Raw genomic sequence first — 14,722 nt, 5'->3', positions numbered from 1 at the left:
GTTTAGGTCTATGGGGTCTCCCATAGAAAAAATAATAAAGATAAATATTGATATATAAAAAAATATATATATTTAGGCTTAGCTGGTTGGAAATAGACTTCAAATTATAGAAAGCGGAGTCCTAACTTCATATTATAAAGTTTCGGCAAAAAATATGCCATTGCTACAACCTAAACTAACCGCAGGGATCAAAACACATTATTTTTTCTTAATTTATAGAATATTTTTCATAGAACTGAGAAATCATTGGTTTAGTTTGTTTTTGTTTTGTGACGTAAAACCTCATTGGTCATTAACACCATTTATTCCTGATTTAATTTTACTTACATTTGTTTTACTTTATTTATTTTAATATTATTATTTACTATTCTTTATATATTTGTTTTTTTGTCTATTCGAGGTGATATTTGTGCCATTAAACTACTTAAATACTAATTTTATTGTTTTATTATCGTCTCTGAAAGTTTTTGAAATATCCGGGTTTAATCAATTGAGGTGTGATGTAAAATATGGGAATTCTTGGAAAATATGACTAGTTGTCAAATTGTTGTTACAATAGTGGCAGTTTGGAGGCGTTTGTTATAAGATAACATAGAAGTGGATGAACCTCGTATGATATATCTTACCCTGGACAGTAAGATCTCTTCACTGCATTTTCAGTCTCCTTGGGATTTCATTCCACAAAGATTTCCATGTATATTTGATTTCCTTTTCGAGGGGTTTGCTCATTTCTGATGGAGTTGAAATTGCTTTACTCCGTCCTGGAAGCGTGAGTGTTTCTCTTACAGTTTGATTGGCCAGTTCATTACCTGCGATTCCTACATGACTTAGAACCCCTATAAATGTAACTTATATACCTTTCAGATTTTGTAATGTTTAAGTAAAAATGGATGCTCCGGATATATACAATCTAAGCCTTTTAACGAGCTTAATGAGTCTGTAATTATTGTTGTGGTTCAAAGACAAACAGAAGTGAAGTTATGCACCTATTGCATTGAGTTTGGCAGTGAATATGTTACTTAGTTTGTGGAGTTTAATTTTGTACGCTGAGTCTTAAGATATTGGTAATTATGTACCGAAAAAAATAATTAGGAAACTATACTAACCATTTGGGCAGCGGTAGCAGCGTGGTAACGCGTCAGTCTACCAATCCACAGGTTGTCAGATCGAATCCCCGGTCCCACCTAGGCTTTTTTTAAGCACAAAATAATGCAAAACTCACTGACAACCTCCCCCGGGGGCATTTGTTAAGGCCCGTTGGTCAATGGGTGGCACTCACAAAAAATAGACGTGGGAGTGACGAACCCACCCTACGAAAAAAAACACGTGAAGAAACGCGCGGTGTATTTCCTAATACTGGGAATATTACATCCTAATATTGGGAAATACATCGCGCGAAGACTTAGGCCTCCATGGTCTGTTGCTCATAGAATAATAATAATAATACTGACCATTTGACCATTTAACCGTTTGTGATAGCCTTTGTAATATTAAGATTGTGACATAATAGACCTGAGGTGGCCAACCCAAATGATCTTGCCGGCTACTTTGGAAATGCATCATAACTCCACAGGCCGCTTGTAAAATTAGATGTCGCTATATTAGATTTAGATCCACTGTTAACATTTCCTTAAAGCAATAAAATGAGTTATTATCATCGTGTTTAATATTATTCTTATATCTTATAGATAATATAGTAATAGTGAGGAACTAAACACACATTAAGAAATACATAACGCTAAAATGAAATAGAAAAACATATGTATGCACAAATAATGTATTTTTTTAATAAATTGGTTTTTGATACTTTAACCATTATGAAATAAACGTATTTGGTGAAAGTATTTTAAATCTTGCTGGCCGAAAAAAATTTCAAGGTGAGCTACGGGTTGGCCACCTCTGTAAAAGGATTTTATGCAGGTTGTAGGATGTTCAAATACTTTACGAAGGATTTAAGGTTTGAATGATTAGACTCGAGAAAAATTTGATAGCTTGACAAAATCCTTTAGTTTACAGACGTAAACTTAAATAATTTCATGCATTGTTCCAAAGGGATAAAAAATGCTGTTTACTAATTCTTGAAAGAGACACCGAATCAATCGGTATATCTCAATGTGGTAGTTGGGATAAAAGGAATTTCAGCCAACCTTATTTGTTTTTTTTCTGAGTACTACATTTTTTTTTCTAAATATGGTTACATACTACCAAAAGGTTTAGTGAATATTAATACCCTGAAAAAATTTAATCGGTGTCTTAAAAAGTTATGTACGGTATAATTGCGTTTATATGTCACAGGAAAATGATATAACAAATTTGATCGTCATTTTGAAAGTTTATGCGTTTAGTTCCGTATTTACCTTAGTTTATTCTAATTTTATTTTGTTTAATTTATTACTATTTATTTTATTTTATTTTTATTTAGTATGTACTTATAGTAGGAATAATAACTTACAACCTTAATACTTAAATCCCCTAGAACTGTCCCACTCAAGGGGATTTAAGTATTAATTGTATTATTTGTATTATTTTGATAAAAATAATAATAACTTTCGTATTTTATAAGAACTAATATTAGGTGGAATAGCGACATAATTATTCTTTTAAATAAAATCATTGGAAGGAAGGAAGAATTTAACAATATTACTTGAGGGACGTACAGTGTAGTATGTAAAAAAAAAAATAAACAAACAAAAAAAGAATAAAAAACTCTTGATGAGTTCGTTAGGAACAATTAAATTTCAGGATTTAAGATTGAAAAAACTGGGTATAGTTTTTAAACGCTTTTGAAGTTTTTTTTTCCTCTTAAGGGGGGTTGAAGTCGTTAGGGCCTGCGGTGGAGTAGGATTTATTCGGACATCCTCCAGTTGCGATGTAATGGCCTGGGACAGAAGCAATGGATTCCAATAACAGTCCTTACAGAATTCCTCTTCATTAAACACCGCGTTCTCTACCGGCAACCTTTTAAAACGGAGCGAAAACGTGCTTTATCTATAGAAACTACGAGAAAGTGACCATTATTATACTGGATTTACCTCCTCGTTTCTTTGATAATAATTAAACATAAAATAATAAATAAATCATACAAGAAATGAATAAAAGTGTATTTTGAATGTATTAAAACGGAATCATTGGAGTGTGGGGGGGGGGAGTATTTGGATAAAAATAAGAGAAATTGAATCTAAATTCTTGATTGTGCAACTCAATGCACTCTGAAAAATGTAATGTGAAAAAATTTACACATTATAAAATATATATTTTGAAACAAAAAGGTTTAATAAATTGACTTCCTAAAAAAAAAAATTAAGAAAATAATTGTGTTTAAGCTAAAAAATATATAGAACATAATTAGTAAAAATTCATAAATAAAACAAAGTAGCGTAGACCGTTAGGGACATAAATTTCATACATTTAACAAAATATTTTTATTAATTATATTATTCAATTAAGGTAAACAATGAATATATGTTATAAATGATATATAAAATATATTTCTCCCATAAGCCACAGATGGTTGAGACTTATACTTTTTCATTGGTAATTCTTCAGATAAAAAAGTCACTATTTAATAAATTCCAATATTTTCCTTATAAATTCAAAACAAGGTTTTGAAGAATTACCAAGAATACCCTCTGGTTTATATGAAACAGAGAATTGCATCGTTAATTTCCATTGAAATTGATGGATTATTTCGTAAAAAAACAATGTACAAAATTCCAGTTATGTATCAAAGTTTACTATGTAGGAAATCCAACTTCATCGTGAATCAGATACAGGACCTGCTCTAAACTCTTTATTTATTTTTATTATAATCATTATTTTTTTTAAAATAATATATTGATTTTTTTAAAAATTATTTTTCAATTATTTATTTAATTGAATAAATTGAATAAATAAACATTCTATAAATATCATTTGTTTTTGTTTGTTATTATGTCTTTAATTCCTCATTACATAACTATTATTTTTTTTAAAATTGATAATTAGTTATTTCCATATAATCGATCTTTATTATTTTTAATTATTCAATAGCTATAGCATAGTTAAGAGGGATGTGTTTTGCACAAGACTATACCCTCACGCCATTGTTAATTATTAAAAACTGACTGTTACAACAACTATACCATCTAGTTATGATAATGAAGAAATCAATTAATAAGAATGAAACTTTTCTTTTTCTTTATTTTGTAATTAACTGATGAAATATTTGAACTCATGGAAACAGAAATATCACCAATAACATAACATATATTATTAACATGACTAAAAATAATAGCATATTTGTCATATATTACTGCATAATTTATTTCAAATACATAAAATTCTTTATCTAAAAGATTTTTTTTGTAAAACAGCATAAACATAATGCAATTATTATACAAATATAGTTGCAATCTTTGTATATAATTTTTTCGTGATTAAACATACGAAAAATATTAATAAACTAATATAAGTAATACAAAATTATTATAATTTACTAATAAAAGGCAGCGAAGTTAGGGTAAGTGGCCAAGCCTAGACACTCACAAGTGAATATAATGAAATATAAAAATTATATACGTACTAAATAATGTTATTAACACTAAGCAACGAAAACCGCTTAGAAGCTTTCAGTTGATACAGCGTTTGTAACTTATTACAATTGGCAACCATTTTTCAGTTCCCTTAATGGCCTTTTCAGCAGCGGGTACTTCCCTTTTCTCCTTATTTTTCTAATTTATTTTTCCATTTTCCACCTTAACACCTCGTGAAAAAGCTTCGATCGTGGCTTAAAATACGAGTTTACCTTTTAAAATTAACCAACAGACCAGAAAATGGCGTTCGGAAGACGAAATGGATTATTTTCGTACAAAGAAACGTATTGGTGTACATTCATATTTGTAAAAATGATTAGTTTCTTCTTAACATGGAAAAATTAGCAATAGTGATTTCTTGTCGCTTTTCTATGAGGTAACTAAAAACAAAAAATGCGAAACTTTGGGTGTTGCAGTGAAAATGAAGTTTATTTTTATTACTACTTCATGGGTAGTTAATAGGGATTCCATGGAAAAAAGTAACAAAATAAGGAATAAATTAATACAACACAATACAGATAGATTCGCCTCGAAAAAAAAACAAAAAAAAAAACTATACAGCTGCAACACATGAAAGGTGGGTTCAAAATTGTAAGGAAGTACTATATTTTGTACAACGATTGTACAAGGAGGTTATTTGTTCAAACACCAGTTTTTTTCCCAATCAAACTCCCAAACCCTCATGGCTTCAGTAATACAATAAATAATTATCTGCGACAGCATACAGACAGGAGACTAGGAGTTTGTAATGAGGTACCCCGCTCCGGATAAATATATATATATATATTTAAGACAAGTTTTGAAATCTCTTTTTCATTTTTTTCAGAGCCGTTATCACAATGAAACGAATTGTTGAAACAGATATTAACGCATCCAACTTTGTGTTAACAATGATAGGAAATATTTTTTCCTGAATCCGTCAACAACAATATAGACATGAAAAAACGATTCTGAAATAATGAAGAAACCTGTATACAAATAAAAATTTAATAACAGAAAAAAATATTTAATTACTCATTACTAAAGTCAACAAAGGATTGTTTGACCAATAATAACATTTTTATTTCTTCTTCTCAAATTATAAGATATTCACTGGAGATGCTGAGATAGTATAACTGGCTCAGAGATGAAATTCTTAAGGCCCTAACTGTAAGTTCTTCTCAATGTAAATAGTCCATTGTCTGATGGCAGCGAGGTGTAAAAGGACTCAAATAAAGTTCTAAAATAGGAGCATTAAAACAAGACCGTTTGTCTCACGCATTAAAGAGGTACTATTTTTTTTTATGACAACAAAGATGGTCTTTTATACTCCAATAATATTCATGTGTTAGTTTCCCAAATCAGGTATAATTAAGCTTGGTTAGCACTTCGACAGATGTGTGCTTCTAATAAGGAATAAGTACTGGAGAAATAGGACTCGTTAAATAATCTTATTTAACATTATATTTAAATACGTCGGTTTACTCGAGGTGACTCAAAACATCCAAAATAAATATGTAATGTTCAAGTAAATTAATACTGTGTAATAAATAATAGTAATAAAAGCAGTGTATATAAATGCTATGGCACAATCCTGTACTAATAGCGCTATAATGTAGCTGATAAAGGATTAAGAATTGAGAAATTAGAATTCTTTATACTTATAACAATTATTTAATTTAATTTATTAAATAAACACATTTATACATGAATCAAACGTTAAAAATATTATATCTTATCATAGTACTTCTTTTGAAGGTCTCATTACTAAACTTTTTCATTCAAAATAACTGCCATTTATAATCTAAAATATTTTATTTTGTGATGTTAAAAAACCAAAAACATTCAATCGAAAAGGTTGTGCTGCCTATCTGTTTTTGAGTAGTTCATAAACATACTATAACTAGTTAGTTACTCACTTGGTTTTGAAACATACATATACACTGATATGTATGAAATATAAATTACATTACTTTTAAATTTAAAAATGTTCTTTTTCCTTTATTTATTTATAAATTTTAAAACTTTTTACCTTTTTTTTATTCTTCATTTTTTTCGGAGCAACCGCAGGAGTTAGCGGGCAGAGAGGGAGAAAAAAGTCATATGTTTTTTAAATAATTTATTTATGTGCGTACCACCAATTGCACAGTAGTGCTGAGTTGGGTTGAATAAGAGAAATTCAAAACTGTTCGAAGTTTGATCTGCTTAATGGCCAAAGGAGCCAACGTACACCATTGCTGAACTGTATCACTTAATATTTTGATTGTTTTGAATTTAATATTAGGTTCTGGAGAATTAAAATAAATTCCAAAAATCCCACCAAATCACATTTACCCTTTGTCGTAAACATATGGCCTCTTGCCCCACAGTATCCTTTAATAATATCCCACTTATTCCTATCAAAGATCCGTTACCTAGGTATACATCTGGATAAACGACTAATATGGAATCATCATACAATACTGAAAAAACAGGAAACTGATCATCGATTCTAACTATTACAAACTTTACTAGACAAACGGTCCAAACATCCAGTCCATAAAAAAGACTGATCTACATGACTATTATTAGGCCTATCTGGACATACGGAGTTGAGCTTTGGAGCTTCACTAAACATCGAATCCTTCCGAGTCCAATCCTTATAGTCCAAAATCCTTCATCCTTAATACTCCTTACTTTGTCACAAATCAAGTCATCCATTAGGACCTCAATGTTCCAAGTATTGTCAAGTTGGCCGGAACAAGATACCAATCCTTCTATGATAAACTTCCCAGCCATCCAAACCCACTTGGTTCTAACCTGGCTTCTCCTTGATTACCTGACAATCCTCTTAGGCGTCTGAAAAGAGAAGATGGCCTCAAAATCTTCACCTCTAAAAATGTTATTGGAGTTTTATCAATTTTAAGATTCTCTACATAATTGTATCATGTCATTTTTTAACTAATATGAAATTTATTAGTTGTATATATTTTTATATAGTTGTGAATATCAATGAATAAATTATAAAAATAGGTTAGTCTATAAGGTAATATAAGTAATTCTTAGAGTAGCTTAGAATTAGATTAAGAAACTATAGTGCCGAAGTTGTTTAATATCTTTGTTTTTATTTTTATTTTTCATAGTTTTTATTTTTAGTATTTATTGTTGTGTTTTAACATCGTTGTTAGTTAGTAATTAGATATTAGAGAGTAGGTTAATGCAATATTTAAATAAACATATGTTTCTTTATGAATATGATGGTATTTTTTCTAAATTAGAATTTTTTCCTCTATATAATCCCATCTAAGCTCTGTTTCCTAATTCATCTTAAATTAGAATGTATTACACCCGAAACAACTCGTTTTTTTTTTATTTGTTATTCAGCTACACCCATTTAGAAAAGAAATAGGATTAAAATACGGTCAGCATGACTATATAAATTTAGTTAGGAACGATCATTTCTAAGGAATGTCAAAGTCAAAGTGGCTGGTCATAAACCACATAGAACATGATAATTATCACACTGAAAATATAAATAAATAAATCGTAAACCGCTGAGCTCAGTGAATATCACTGTTCTTCTAGTTTGAAACGGGACCAATAAAGCAGCCGTGAGTACTAGGCTGTATAGGACAGCTTCATTTTTATTTTTTATTTTTAAGAACTCTAAGGGATCAGGCCTGAAAGAGGCCATTAAATGACGTGACGTTGGATTAGAAGCCTATTTCTTCCCCTCTCTTCCACTGTGTAATAAAAATCCTATAAAGATATACCCATATTAGTCGAGAATTTATAGCTGAATTCATTTCTTTGCTAATATAGAAAACTATTAATATCGAGAAATCAAAATAAAATTAGCGTTTTATTTTATTATGTCCCGAACATAAATGAAGTTTTTATTCAATATATCAACACCAGAAGCAATAGAATAGTTATTCTCAAATATAGATGCATCTCAATTTATTTTATTTTTTTCGTCAGTTTGTTATATGACAAAAAATTAAAAAATCAACACCGATCGTTTAAATCCCAGTTTATTATAATCATATGAAACTTTCTCAGTGGTAACAATTTTTTTAAGTCCCCGGCTAACAAGGCACTTATTTAATGAGCTTTTACGGTACCTCTACACTCCGGACGTAAACACTTTTATTCTCTATCAGTACTTATCATTCTCATAATACCAGAACTGAATTCTCAGGATGTTGAAGATGATTCTCAAGATTCCACAACCCATCTAATAATTTCATTTTTTTAAAAATTTATTTTAGAATTTATATCATGATTCCGAAGTAACTTTTTATTTAAAAATATAGTTATTAATTTATTTAATTTAGACTCATCAAGAGTCCCCATCCACGGAAATCTTTGGTAAAAGGCGAAAGATTTATTCGTTTTGAAGGGAAACCAGGGGTTTGCTTAAAGGGTTTGCTATCGTCCCAATAGGAGGTATAGATTTTGCATTTTTTTTTTTTTTTAAATATTATTAAATATGAAGTGATATTTTGTTTTATTCTAACGAATGTGAATAGCCTAGCTTGGGTATATTGTTTGTTATTAGTTTATACAAACGATCTTTGACTCATCATTTTTGTAAAATTACTACAATTGATTTCACAGACTAACTCCATTTGTACGAGGATTGCTCCATAAACAGATTAAGAAATTATTATTATTATTTATTTATTATTAGCAATAGCAGACAGTGGAACTGGAATTGTTTTAAGATTATCTCTGTTCCTCGAAGGTAAAATACACTATGTCGTATCTTACTAATTTACAGTAGAAAAGTTTTATCAAATGTTTCCCTTATAATAAAAGTATACTTACCTTATTATTTATAATTTATTTTATTTTTTTAATTTTGTTAAAGCCAGTAACTCCCCTCAAAATCGATCTCGATTATAGTCATTTATCATTCGATGAGGAATCGATTTTGTTAACTATAGACTATTTCTTCCGTCCTGGAACTCAATAAATACAAATCATCCACTAAACATTCGAAAACAGTAATTTTGTCGACAAAAATAAATAATATTTCGGCACAGTCATCCTAAGAGCAGTTGAATATGACGGAAAAGAGGAACGAACAAAGCATAGTAAACTCTAGAATGCTCTGTATACTTCCTATTTTAATGTTCGATTTGTGAAAAGCTTGAGGCACGCACCCAAGGGTGTCGCGGAACCCACTTTGGAAACCGCTGGTCTTAAAATGACTTGGATTTACCATCCATAGTTGTAGATAAATGAGAATTTATTACATTTATAAATAGGTAAAAAAAAAGTTTTCTCTACCTCTAAAGTATAAATTTGAGCTCTGAAAACATAAAAACCAAGGCGGGCTCTTCCATTCGGCAAGCTTCGACATCTCCCCATATATTTCCGATCAGGTTTGACCTAAGGGCAAGTTCTCACATGCCGTCTTCTCACGCTGCCGGAACTCTATTACCATAACCAAATCAGATGCTAATTTAACCCAGATGATCTGCCTGGCATTTAATAGCCTGCCTCAAATAATTACTGTAGCAAAACGCAACTGCACTTGCATTTCATGACTAAATACCCAGTACAAAAAAAAAAAATTCTAAAATATATACAACTCCCTTCTATCTAGGGGATGGTGCTGCGCTAGCTTGAAAATAACTAAGATTTTAATGAGACAGGCGTCGGCCAACCGCTGACAAAGCAGTTTACCAACACCTAGGTATTTGTGGCGGCGTTTTCAAGCGAATCGGAACTTCACTAACCTGTCTTCTTGGTCATTTGGAAAACCGATTCAATGACCCCAGAGAGAAAACTTTGATGACTACTAAACCGCCAATTTGTCATAAACAATTTCGATAAGTCAAGATTGTAATAATCTTCAGTTTTACCAATTTGTCAATAACATATGTGTAGTATACAAATGTGTGTTTGTTATACAATATATTATATTTTAACTAATTAAAACCTAAATAATAATTTTTGCTTTCTGACTATCAATTGTAGGGAAAATTTGTATTAAAAATATATATGTCTTCAGAATCCAAAATTTTCAATCGCATTTTACGTTTTAGAAATCAAGAAAGAAATTAGGTAAATCGAATAGTTATCCTGAATTTAGTAAAAAATTCGTATTGGTATTAGTAACTGGTGAGGGGACTAGTCCGGCAAATTAGGAGCACCAAGAAATTAATATTAACCACCCCAGATGGGAATCGATCCCACAGCCTTCCGAACCGATCTCTCAGAGACCAATGCTTAACGAGCACGGTCGTCACCGTCCATAGGGTAAGTACTTAGTTTCAAATAAATTTTCAAAGATTACGTCAACGGCTTATGCTTAAACATATCTTCTTCCGCACATTTACATTTTGAAAACGACTCGTCCGGTTTGGAGAGCGGTGTAAAATTGGCTAGAATCAATTTATTCGCTCCATATCAAATATTTTCACATACTCGGGAAAAAATTTCGTTTTTTTATAAATTATTATACATAGATTACTATGTACCAAATAGAAATCTACATAAAAATTATAATTTTCAGGGAATGCCATTTTATGAAAATAAAATAATAGAAAAATAGGAAGTAATTTGGCCCATGAAAAAATTAGTTTTAATTTGTTTTTATTACTGTTCCCCTCAAATTAACGATGAACACATTAATATGATGTATTAAATTTTATCTGTGGATCAAAGAAATAATGGCCAACGTAAGATATCTAAATTCAGCAAAACGAATATGAAAATCTAAGATTGTGAACTTGCAGAAACGAGGATAGACATATTTTATTATAGCGGTGGTATTAAAAAATAAATAGTTACTGGTTTTTCCTTTAACATTGTTTGCTGTTTTTTTAAATGTTTAATCTCTGGTAAGAAACGTTACATGTACGAAAAAATTCTAAAATTAGGCCACAGAAATATAAAATTCATTTTTTATGTTTAACTATTTATAATTATATTATAACTAAGTTATAATTTCTAGCCTCAGAAATATTTAAACGACTAATGGACCATAGTAGAATCGAATTTAATACTACTCTAAGAAAAATAGTTTTATTAGGTGCATTAATTTAAATTAACATTTAACCACTATTCGCCAACAGAAATATAGCGTTATCCACTCAAATCCAATCTATCAATAGATTGAACTCTTTGAAATTATTATAACGATATATGCGTTAGTACCTATGCATATGGAAATGACGAAAAGCACTCAAACAGGAGGTAAATGGATGTGCAATAAAATATAACTGAGATCCTACTCTCAACTGGTTCCATACATCATCTGATACAGATAGCACACTACATCAACATTTTCATCGAGATCAAATTCCTCTGGCCATCACAAGAAGAGAACTGGGAAGAGGTCTAGCTCACTCGAAATTAAGATCACGCTCCGGTGAGCAATCCATCAACGCTCGTAGATCAAAATGACACTTCGTTTGCGAGCTCCAAAAACCCACCTCTGTTTTTTTTTTGTTTTTTTTTACTTTATTTTATATATTCGCTAAACCTAAACAATAATAGATGACCCTAACAAATCATTCTGGAAAATCCTATTGACGTTTTATCGTTCTGTATATCTTCTATCTAATCAAGGTATCGAAGAAAATAAATGGTCCAAACAAGACATAATAAAAAAAAAAAAATAATCCGAATGTATTTTTTTTTTACTGAGAATCAGTAGAAAGTGGAGCTTTAAGTTTCAAATAAAAAAAAATCCGTATATTTTTCAATAAAACGATTTAAATAAGTTGACAAAAAACGGTCCAACACTTGTACAAATGTTTAAATTAAATTTTAACTAATTTTAGATATCTCTAACGTAAAAGGCCTCGAGCTGCTACATTTTATAAATCGATTTATTGAAAATATATTGTTAGAAAGAACCATTTTGATCAAATACTATCTCGATTATAGATCTTATATCTCATAAATTTCATAAGAAAAACAAGATTTAGATGACGAAATGAATACAAATGGCCAGTGAATTTTAAAATTCTATTTTATGCAACATCAAATTTTATATTGATAACCAATGTCAATTTGTTTCTTTAAATGAAGTTCTATGTATTATAAAATAATAAAATGATGACATAATGAAAATATAGTAATTTAACTTATAAAAATCTTGCTGAGTTTTCACTCAGATATAGGAAAACTAAAACTAAATAACTATAAACCGACTTAAAGTTACACATTTTCCTAAATGTGAAAAACATTTTCCTAAGTGACGATGAAAAAAGCTTGGAAAATGTACCTTAAAGTACTTCGGAAGCTCATTTAATTTAATTTAAGATTAGAATGGTTCACTACAGCCTTAATACCTATTTTAATTGCATGTAGTTGGTAATTTGAATTAATTATCAATAAATGTTTTCTAAGCAGTCTTAAAAAAGAAAAAATGATATATCACAAACGTTTGTTACCAGCCTGTAAAATTAATGAAACACAACGTGACTGAAGACTGAAAACGAACTACATCACTTTTAAACAAATGGAAAACGCCTATACCAACAGGAAACGCTCCTTGGAACCTTAAACAATATAACCTAATGACTTCCGTCGCTGTCATATTTCGTTATTTCCTCATTCAGTGTGTTTATAGACCAGCACCAGTTGTAAGTTAAATTTTTAAACAGATGGTCAGAATAATATTTTCTTCCTACGTAAGAAGCTTGGGCATTTGTCCAAAAAAGTTTAAATGATATTTTTATTTAAATTTGATTGTTTTCTCATATTGTTCAATGAATGAATTGATTTTTTTCAGATAAAGACTACAGAATTAAATTGTTTTCGTTAATTTAATTAAAACAAGTTATCCGTTGTTCAATCAAATAACTGTACGAGTCCCCTCATTCACTTGCTTATTAGTAAAAACACCCTGTCTGTCACCGAATGAGTTAGCTTCAATTTTTTTATTTCTGTTTTACACTAAAAATTAATAAAATTTTACTAAACAACACCAAACAGAATACCGAATGTACTCGGTGAATGCAATCAACGCTATGTTCTTACACAGACTGGAATAGGGTGTATATTTAAGGGGTTCGATAAAGGACGAATCAGTATAAGAACAATCTGAACTGAATCGAAAGGTAAACGGTATAGGTTTCAACTGAATCGGAAATTCGAACATTATATTATATCATATCTTGAAGATAATTGTTATAATTTAGTTCATTGAAGGGAGTCATGTACAAAATATATAGATAGTATCGGTTTCAAAGCTCCAGGTTAATTAGATGGACATAAATATATAATTTTATCTTTATATAAATTAAATTTTAATTCTACGTTTTGCTTCAAGTAGTATTAAACTTCAACTTTATAAGAACCCATCAAAATAAATATAATAATTGAGGAACATGTACTAAAACGATTTTATATTTTTTACAACACATTGCCCTTTTTAAATGTTTCTACTGTAATCTATAACATAAATTTACCATATCAATTCTCTGCTTAGCTATTGTATTTCTCCTTTGTTATTTCTAGGAAGGACTGTAATATGAGTCAAAAATGGTCGGAGAAGGAAAGAGTTTTAAACATAATAGAAAATCTTGAAATCTAGTCTTTCAGTTATTACTTTTACCGCCTTATATCTATATTTTTCAAAATATATTCGAAAAAAAGAAATGCTTTGGCGAAAGAATGATGTAGATTTCAAAATGTTCAAACACCGTTTGGTTATTTTCTGGCATATATTACTTTCATTACTCTTGATATGATATTATTCATGCCCTTTTCGAATTGCAGGTGCTTTTTAAATATTCCTCGGTTTAACTATCTTAAAGTTTCCTCTTCCCATTTTAAGCTAATATTTGAAAAGTGATTTAGGACCGGCGCTCTCCGGGGTCTTAGCGGGGCGGGTACGGCGGAGAAGAATTGTCTTTGTTTGTGTTATGATCTCCTTTTGTGTGAAAGTGACATGCCGTACATCGATCAACCTACTCGCTATAATTGTCTGTTTGAAAAGTAGGATAAGTAAGGCTACTATGGAGGGCGGGAGTGGAGAGTTTCATGCCGTTCATGAACTGGTTTGGAGAAATGCAATATCTCTGTTCCATAATGTCAGTTTCCAAGGTTAAAATGAGATAAGAATTTATGTTATTTGTTAAATCGCGAAACCTCAATTTGGTGAAGCGCTGACTGGTAGGTCTTCACAAATTTCATAAAATTTGTTTAAAAATATTTCATTACTTAAT

At 30.1% G+C, this 14,722-nt stretch overlaps 1 protein-coding gene and 1 non-coding gene across 3 annotated transcripts in view; both read right to left on the bottom strand.

The window, feature by feature from the left end:
* Con (Connectin) overlaps positions 1-14,722 on the bottom strand; it is a 782,139-nt gene that overhangs the window by 749,612 nt on the left and 17,805 nt on the right. The gene's annotated exons all lie outside the window — the stretch shown is intronic.
* On the bottom strand, positions 8,828-8,945 carry LOC112211959 (U5 spliceosomal RNA). The gene has a single exon (XR_002945791.1). It is a non-coding gene; the product is annotated as a U5 spliceosomal RNA (small nuclear RNA).

Source organism: Halyomorpha halys, unplaced genomic scaffold, assembly GCF_000696795.3.
Source record: "Halyomorpha halys isolate HHAL.00 unplaced genomic scaffold, Hhal_1.1 Scaffold185.1, whole genome shotgun sequence".
Taxonomy (NCBI): domain Eukaryota; kingdom Metazoa; phylum Arthropoda; class Insecta; order Hemiptera; family Pentatomidae; genus Halyomorpha; species Halyomorpha halys.
Note: the sequence above shows the minus strand (reverse complement) of the source record. Positions and strands in the feature narration are given on the sequence as shown.